Here is a 6,025-nt window from a genome sequence, read left to right on the forward strand (position 1 = left end):
CCCACCCACTCCCACTTCTTGGCCCTGGCGTTCCCCTGTACTGGGGCATATAAAGTTTGCAAGACCAAGGGGCCTCTCTTCCCATTGATGGCCGACTAGGCCATCTTCTGCTACATATGTAGCTAGAGACACGAGCTCAAAATTATGGAACGCTTCACGAATTTGCGTGTCGTCCTTGCGCAGGGGCCATGCTAATCTTCTCTGTATTGTTCCAATTTTAGTATATGTGCTGCCGAAGCGAGCACTCACTGCTCTTTTCAACATGAGGCCCCAAGATCTAATTTTTTTTTTTTTTTGTCTAGAGAACATTATTTAATAATTGATAGAAGAAAGTCCTGTCGAGAAAAAAATGTACTATTTACATTCATGGCTGCACTTGGTAGAAATTGTGAAGTCTTGCCTAGGAAATGTTGCTTTGTGGTCCAGTATGAAACTGGCCCTAGGAAAAGAAAGGAGTCAGTGACCCTCATCAAGAACCTAGGGGACTCAGCTGGGCCTGGGGACAACAGAGGGAAGACACAGGCAACCCAGAGAACCTCCAAACACACATAGCAGCTGTTCCCCCCCCCATTCACAAATCTCTAAGTTTTACTTTTCTTTCAAAAAGTTTTATTTTTACTGTTGCTGGTGGGGGGGGGTGGGGGGTGTTGTTGCTGCTGATGATACTGCTGATGGTGGTGGTGATGATGATGGTGGGGGGTGGGGTGTTGTTGCTGCTGCTGCTGCTACTCCTACTGGTGATGGTGGTGGTGATAGTGGTGTTAGTGGAGGCTGTGGTAGTGATGGGGATAGTGGTGGGGTGGTGATGGTGGTGGTGGTGGAGATATGTGCACTGCACATGCATGCAAATGCCTGAAGAAACTAGAAGAGCAGGTCCCTGGAGCTGGAGTTATAGGTAGTTGTAAGCCAACCCAATGTGGGTGCTGGGAACTCAGGTCCTTTGCAAGAATAGCACATGCTGTTACCCATAGAGCCATCCCTCTATCCCCCAGATTTCACTTTTAATGGCAATTTTTGATATATTTCAAAACACAGAAAGTACATCAAGGATCTTTTTATTAATATGGAGTATACAGTGAATGATCCAGCCGGCTTACTAAAACAGTGCTTTTCTTCCTTCCCACAAAGATTTTTATGATCCCATGTCCCAACAGAGATATTTCCTTACATCAGAGCCACGTATGTAACACAAGCAATACACTTCTGACTGTGTTTGGCCTCCATCTGCTCCTGGAGTGTTGGTGGAGTTTAGGCAAGTGTGAAATAGTCTCCACTGAAGTTATCTTAGTTGAAAACTGAACTTCTTTTATGTGGTAGCTGGGGTTTTGTGAATTTCCTGATAAATATGCATTAATGTTATAGAAACAGAATTCCTAGGCTGCCAAGCATTAGGGACGAGTCTTGACTAATGCTCACTTGCTCTCTTACCAAGCCTACCACAGATCCAGAGCCCCACAGCCTCTTCTTGCTGGCTGTCCTGATAGGAGGGGTCACTCTCTCTCCTCTCTTGGCTGTCAGAAAATGCCATCCTTCCCCAGATGCTCCCTGCCGTCAGCAGTCTGCTGCAATCTGTATCATGCAGGGCCACATGCATCACGGCCACCACTGTGATCAAAGTCTCCCTTAGCAAGAAACATACAGCTGAAGGGGCCAGAAGACAGGAAGTGGAAAGCCCTCCCTCAAGGTGATGTCAGGAACTTTAAAGACAGTTTAAAGTTTAATGTCTTAAAAATGCATACTAGTTTTTAAAAAGAGATAAAGATGAGACCTCTTTTAAAAGTTTAGAATAAAAGAACATATGCATGGTATATGTGTATATTATGTTTAGATCTGTAAAATTTTAACTTATCCTTAGCTGATGTCCCATGAATGGATCTCTATTTCTTTAGAGTAAATTGTGTATTGGTTTTATTTCTGTTGCTAAAATCCCCAGGGAAAGCAATTTGAGGAGAGTGTGGTGATTTGAATATGTTTGGCCCATGGGAAGTGGCTCTATTAGGAAGTGTGGTCTTGTTGGAGTATGAGTGGCCTTTTGGGAGTGGGTGTGGCCTTGTTGGAGTAGGAGTGGCCTTGTTGGAGTGGGTGTGGCCTTGTTGGAATGGGTGTGGCCTTATTGGAGTAGGTGTGGCTTTGTTGGAGTAAGTATGTCCCTGTGGAGGTCTCACATATATGCTCAAGCCTGGCCAGTAGAATTAGAGTCTTCTCCTGGCTGCCTGAGGAAGAGAGTCTCCTCCTGGCTGCCTGTGGATCAAGATATAGAACTCTTGGCCCCTCCAGCACCATGTCTGCCTGTCCATGCTTCCCACCATGATGACTTTAGGCTAAACCTCTGAAACTGTAAGCCAGCCCCAATTAAATGTTTACCCTTATGAGAGATGCCATGGTCATAGTGTCTCTTCACAGCAATGAAACCTTAACTAAGACAGGGAGAAAGGATTTCTTCTGGAAATCCAGAAAGCTAGAGTCCACCATGGTGAGAAAGACTTGATAACAGGCAGGGAGCACACAGCAACAGGAGCAGCCAGCTGCCTGATCACACCATATAGCACACAGGAATCAGAGGAGTTGATAGCAAGGCTATAAAACATCCTCCAGTAAGACTCCGCCTCCTAAAGATTCCATAACCTTCCCAAAGACCAGCACCAGCTCAGGTGTTCACACAGGATATGTGGGGCACACTGAATGTTCAAAACACAACTCTTGGAATACCACACACACACACACACACACACACACACATATCTAGAGGGCAGCCAGGGAGGAGTCTTATTTGGGGCAACAGACTAGAATAAATTGCTTCAGGTTTTGAAGAATAAAAGGTTCTGAAATGTGAGAATCTCAAGTATAGGAAGGCTCTTTGGACAGGATGTAGGTTGTCCTGACAGAGCTAGTTCAGGAACACAGAGTCTGTTCACTTGGAGCAGCAGAAATGATGTGGGCCTGGGGAAGCATCCTCAGGACCCTGAGGTCATCAGCACGAATTCGGAGGACACATGCGATCTCTTCATGGGTGTCCCTGGCTGGGCAGACAAGGACATTGCTTAGCACTTGCTCGGAAGCATCTGGAACCCTCTTCCTTACACTCCCAATACTAATTTGGCCCTGGCGACAGCGCAAAGCCTTCTGTTCCGATTTCAGTAAGACCTTGGGAGTCGGGTGGCACTGAGATAGATGTCTTTGCAGCGGCCTCTTGCCTCCGTGACTCAAGTGAGAAGCCACTGTGGTTTGATATTTAGAATTCCTGGAGCCCAGGAAAGGAAATTCTGATGCCTCATCCAAGCATGGATCTTTTTGTTGACTGTGCACTGAGCCACACGGTGACACAGCAGAGGGGACCCCGGTGTTCACATCTCAGACCTCCAGGCCCTGGGACACTCCCTCACCTCTACAAGGTCAGCTTTTCTTCTCTTATCTCTTTATGTATCTGTCTCATTCCATTGATAACAGTCTCTGCACTTCATTTCCAGCACCTAGCAACAGGTGTGGTAGTCACAATGGTGACAGTAAAATGAAGTCCACTGTGACAAATGGTTGTTTATTTATGGCCCCTATTGTATAGATACAATACAAACCTATCGTGATCACCATAATATAGCAGAAACAGCGATAAGGGCTGGTTAAGTTACTGTGGAGTTAAGTGGCAACCTAGCACTGTCCCTGGTGGTTTGACCCCAGATACACGCCCTTCTTCCCTGGTTCTGTACTGTTGAACTTTGCTGACCAGTCAGTGGGCATCAAAATGGCAGAAGGATTTTGATTTATATTAAGTAAGAGAATGGACATTATCCTGGACAATGCTATTTCCTTGCCCTCTGCTCCAAGACAAACCGTGTAATGAATTTAATGTGAACCCAAGTCATGCTTTTATATTAATACATAATATCTGTAAGTACTATATCTAAGTCGAGTGACTGCATGTGACACCTTGTAACTTACTGTTCACACTCAGTGTTGTGTTTCAAAACCCACCCACATTTACACACACATGTCTGTCTGCTCAGCTCAGCTGCTGCATGTATTCACTTTACTGATATTATGGCTATCTTCTTTTCCTACGAGTTGATAATTGGGTTAGTGTAACAGCAGCATGAAATCCTTGTCACTTTGTATATGCAAGTGATAATGTGGAGTTTATGCAGCGTGGACAAATACCTAGGTGTAGAGTTGTTGAGTCCAAAGCAATTTTATCAAACAGTGTGCCCTTCGGGAAGTACTTGAGCTTTCTCTCCAAGACCTAAAATGCAGTGCAGCCAGATTCCTAAGCTCTTGCCAGTGTGAATGTGAAATAGTATCCATGAAGAAAGTGACTTGTCCTTTCACTGATGAGTACATTGTCTTTCTCATGACCTGGCCATGTTGAGGCACCAGGGCAGGCTGCCGAGAGATTGAAGAAACTGCAGGGATGGCTTGAATGAGACATGAAATGGATTCGAAGCTACTGACAGAGAAGAGTAGTAGGAACACAGGAACACTCACAGAGAAAGTCAAAAGCCACAACTGACCATATAGACAGCAGGTCTCCCGGGGTGCTGCGCTAGAGTCCCACACATTAGCATCCCATTCGCTGCCCACTTCTGCCCTCCCCCTTCACCTCCCCCCCACTTCTACCCTCCCCCTCCGCCATCCCCTTCTGTCCACCCCACTCTCTTCCCCCAGCACACTCTGCCCTCCCCATTCGCCGCCCCCCTCCCCCATCTGCCCTCCCCATTCCTTCCCTGTCTGTCTGGGGACACAGCCACACTGGGGTTCTGAGATTCTCTACTCAGCTTTGCTATGACTGTGAAACACCTCTAAACTTTGTTGATTGGAAAGGTTCATTTGCTAATTTCTGCTGCTCACCTTATGTTCTTCCACCTCATTTCTTTACCACCATTTTGCTCTTTTTCAAGCACCTTCATCCGAACTAGCGTCACTTTCTACTTCAATCTGACGGGGCACCAGAGATTGTTAGTGTTTGCTTTACATGGCACATGGTACATATAGCGTCATGCATGTTCTTATTTTCAGTGTTTGTTATTCTAAGTCTGAGAGGGTTGTTACGGTTTTCTCTTTGTGAATTACATACAGATCTGTAGTTTTAACTCTTAACAGTTTTCCTCCTTATGAATGTTAATTAGATTAAAGTTAGAACACACGGCTTGAATAACACATACTCTAAATATGGTCTTTGGTAGACAGCATGTGGTTAGTTTTTATAGCTACTCCATATGACCCCAGGACAATTATAGATTACCTAATTATTAAGTGCACTGGACCATGTATTAAGTATTTGTATTATCAACTCAATATCATTAAATATATTGTTCATATCTCCTACAGTATTACCATTTGCCCAAATTCTGATAGGACTTCATCAAAGGCTCTCTCTTTTCATTTCCCTAGCATCAATTTTCACCCCATGTATTTCAAAGCCAAATGATGAATTTTATTATTATCCCTATTATTCCTCTTTCATAGTAATTATTCATTCTAATTTCTGTTTATCGTTTCTGGGTTAAATTCTATTTTTCCTGAGAATAATTTTAATTGCTATCTACCTGGTATATCTTTTTATTCCTTTAACTTCATTTTGTGATTTATTTAGAATAGTATAGAATTGAGTTTTTAATTTGTGTGTGTGTGTGTGTGAGTGAGTGACATGTGTGCAGGTATCAGAGTCCCTGCAGCTGAGTTACAGGCAGCTGTGAGCCACACATTGTGGATACTGGGAACCAAACCTAGGTCTTCTCAAGGGCAGCAGGGCTCTTAACCACTGAACCAACTCTCCAGCCCTGATTTGGATTCCTAGCTAGCCAATGATAGACTCTGCATTTAAATCAGAAAGCATATTAATGCCCTGTTGCTGATGGAATGAATTTGTTAATTAACAGTTCCAGAGGTCATGGTCTAAAATAAGGCTTAGTTCCCTTTGAGACTTTAGGAGAGAATGTGTTTTCCTATCACCTGGAACACTTCCTCATGGTTCCTTCCTCCATCTCCAGAGCCAGCAGCATCTAAGTCTCTCTCTCTCTCTCTCTCTCTCTCT

General features: G+C 44.3%; 1 protein-coding gene and 1 non-coding gene across 2 annotated transcripts in view; one reads left to right on the top strand and one right to left on the bottom strand.

The window, feature by feature from the left end:
- The window catches only part of Hydin (HYDIN axonemal central pair apparatus protein), a 307,836-nt gene that overhangs the window by 120,595 nt on the left and 181,216 nt on the right, over nt 1–6,025 (top strand). The gene's annotated exons all lie outside the window — the stretch shown is intronic.
- LOC115031869 lies at nt 139–245 on the bottom strand. Its single transcript, XR_003837505.1, has one exon. It is a non-coding gene; the product is annotated as a U6 spliceosomal RNA (small nuclear RNA).

This window comes from Mus caroli, chromosome 8 (genome assembly GCF_900094665.2).
Source record: "Mus caroli chromosome 8, CAROLI_EIJ_v1.1, whole genome shotgun sequence".
Lineage (NCBI taxonomy): Eukaryota > Metazoa > Chordata > Mammalia > Rodentia > Muridae > Mus > Mus caroli.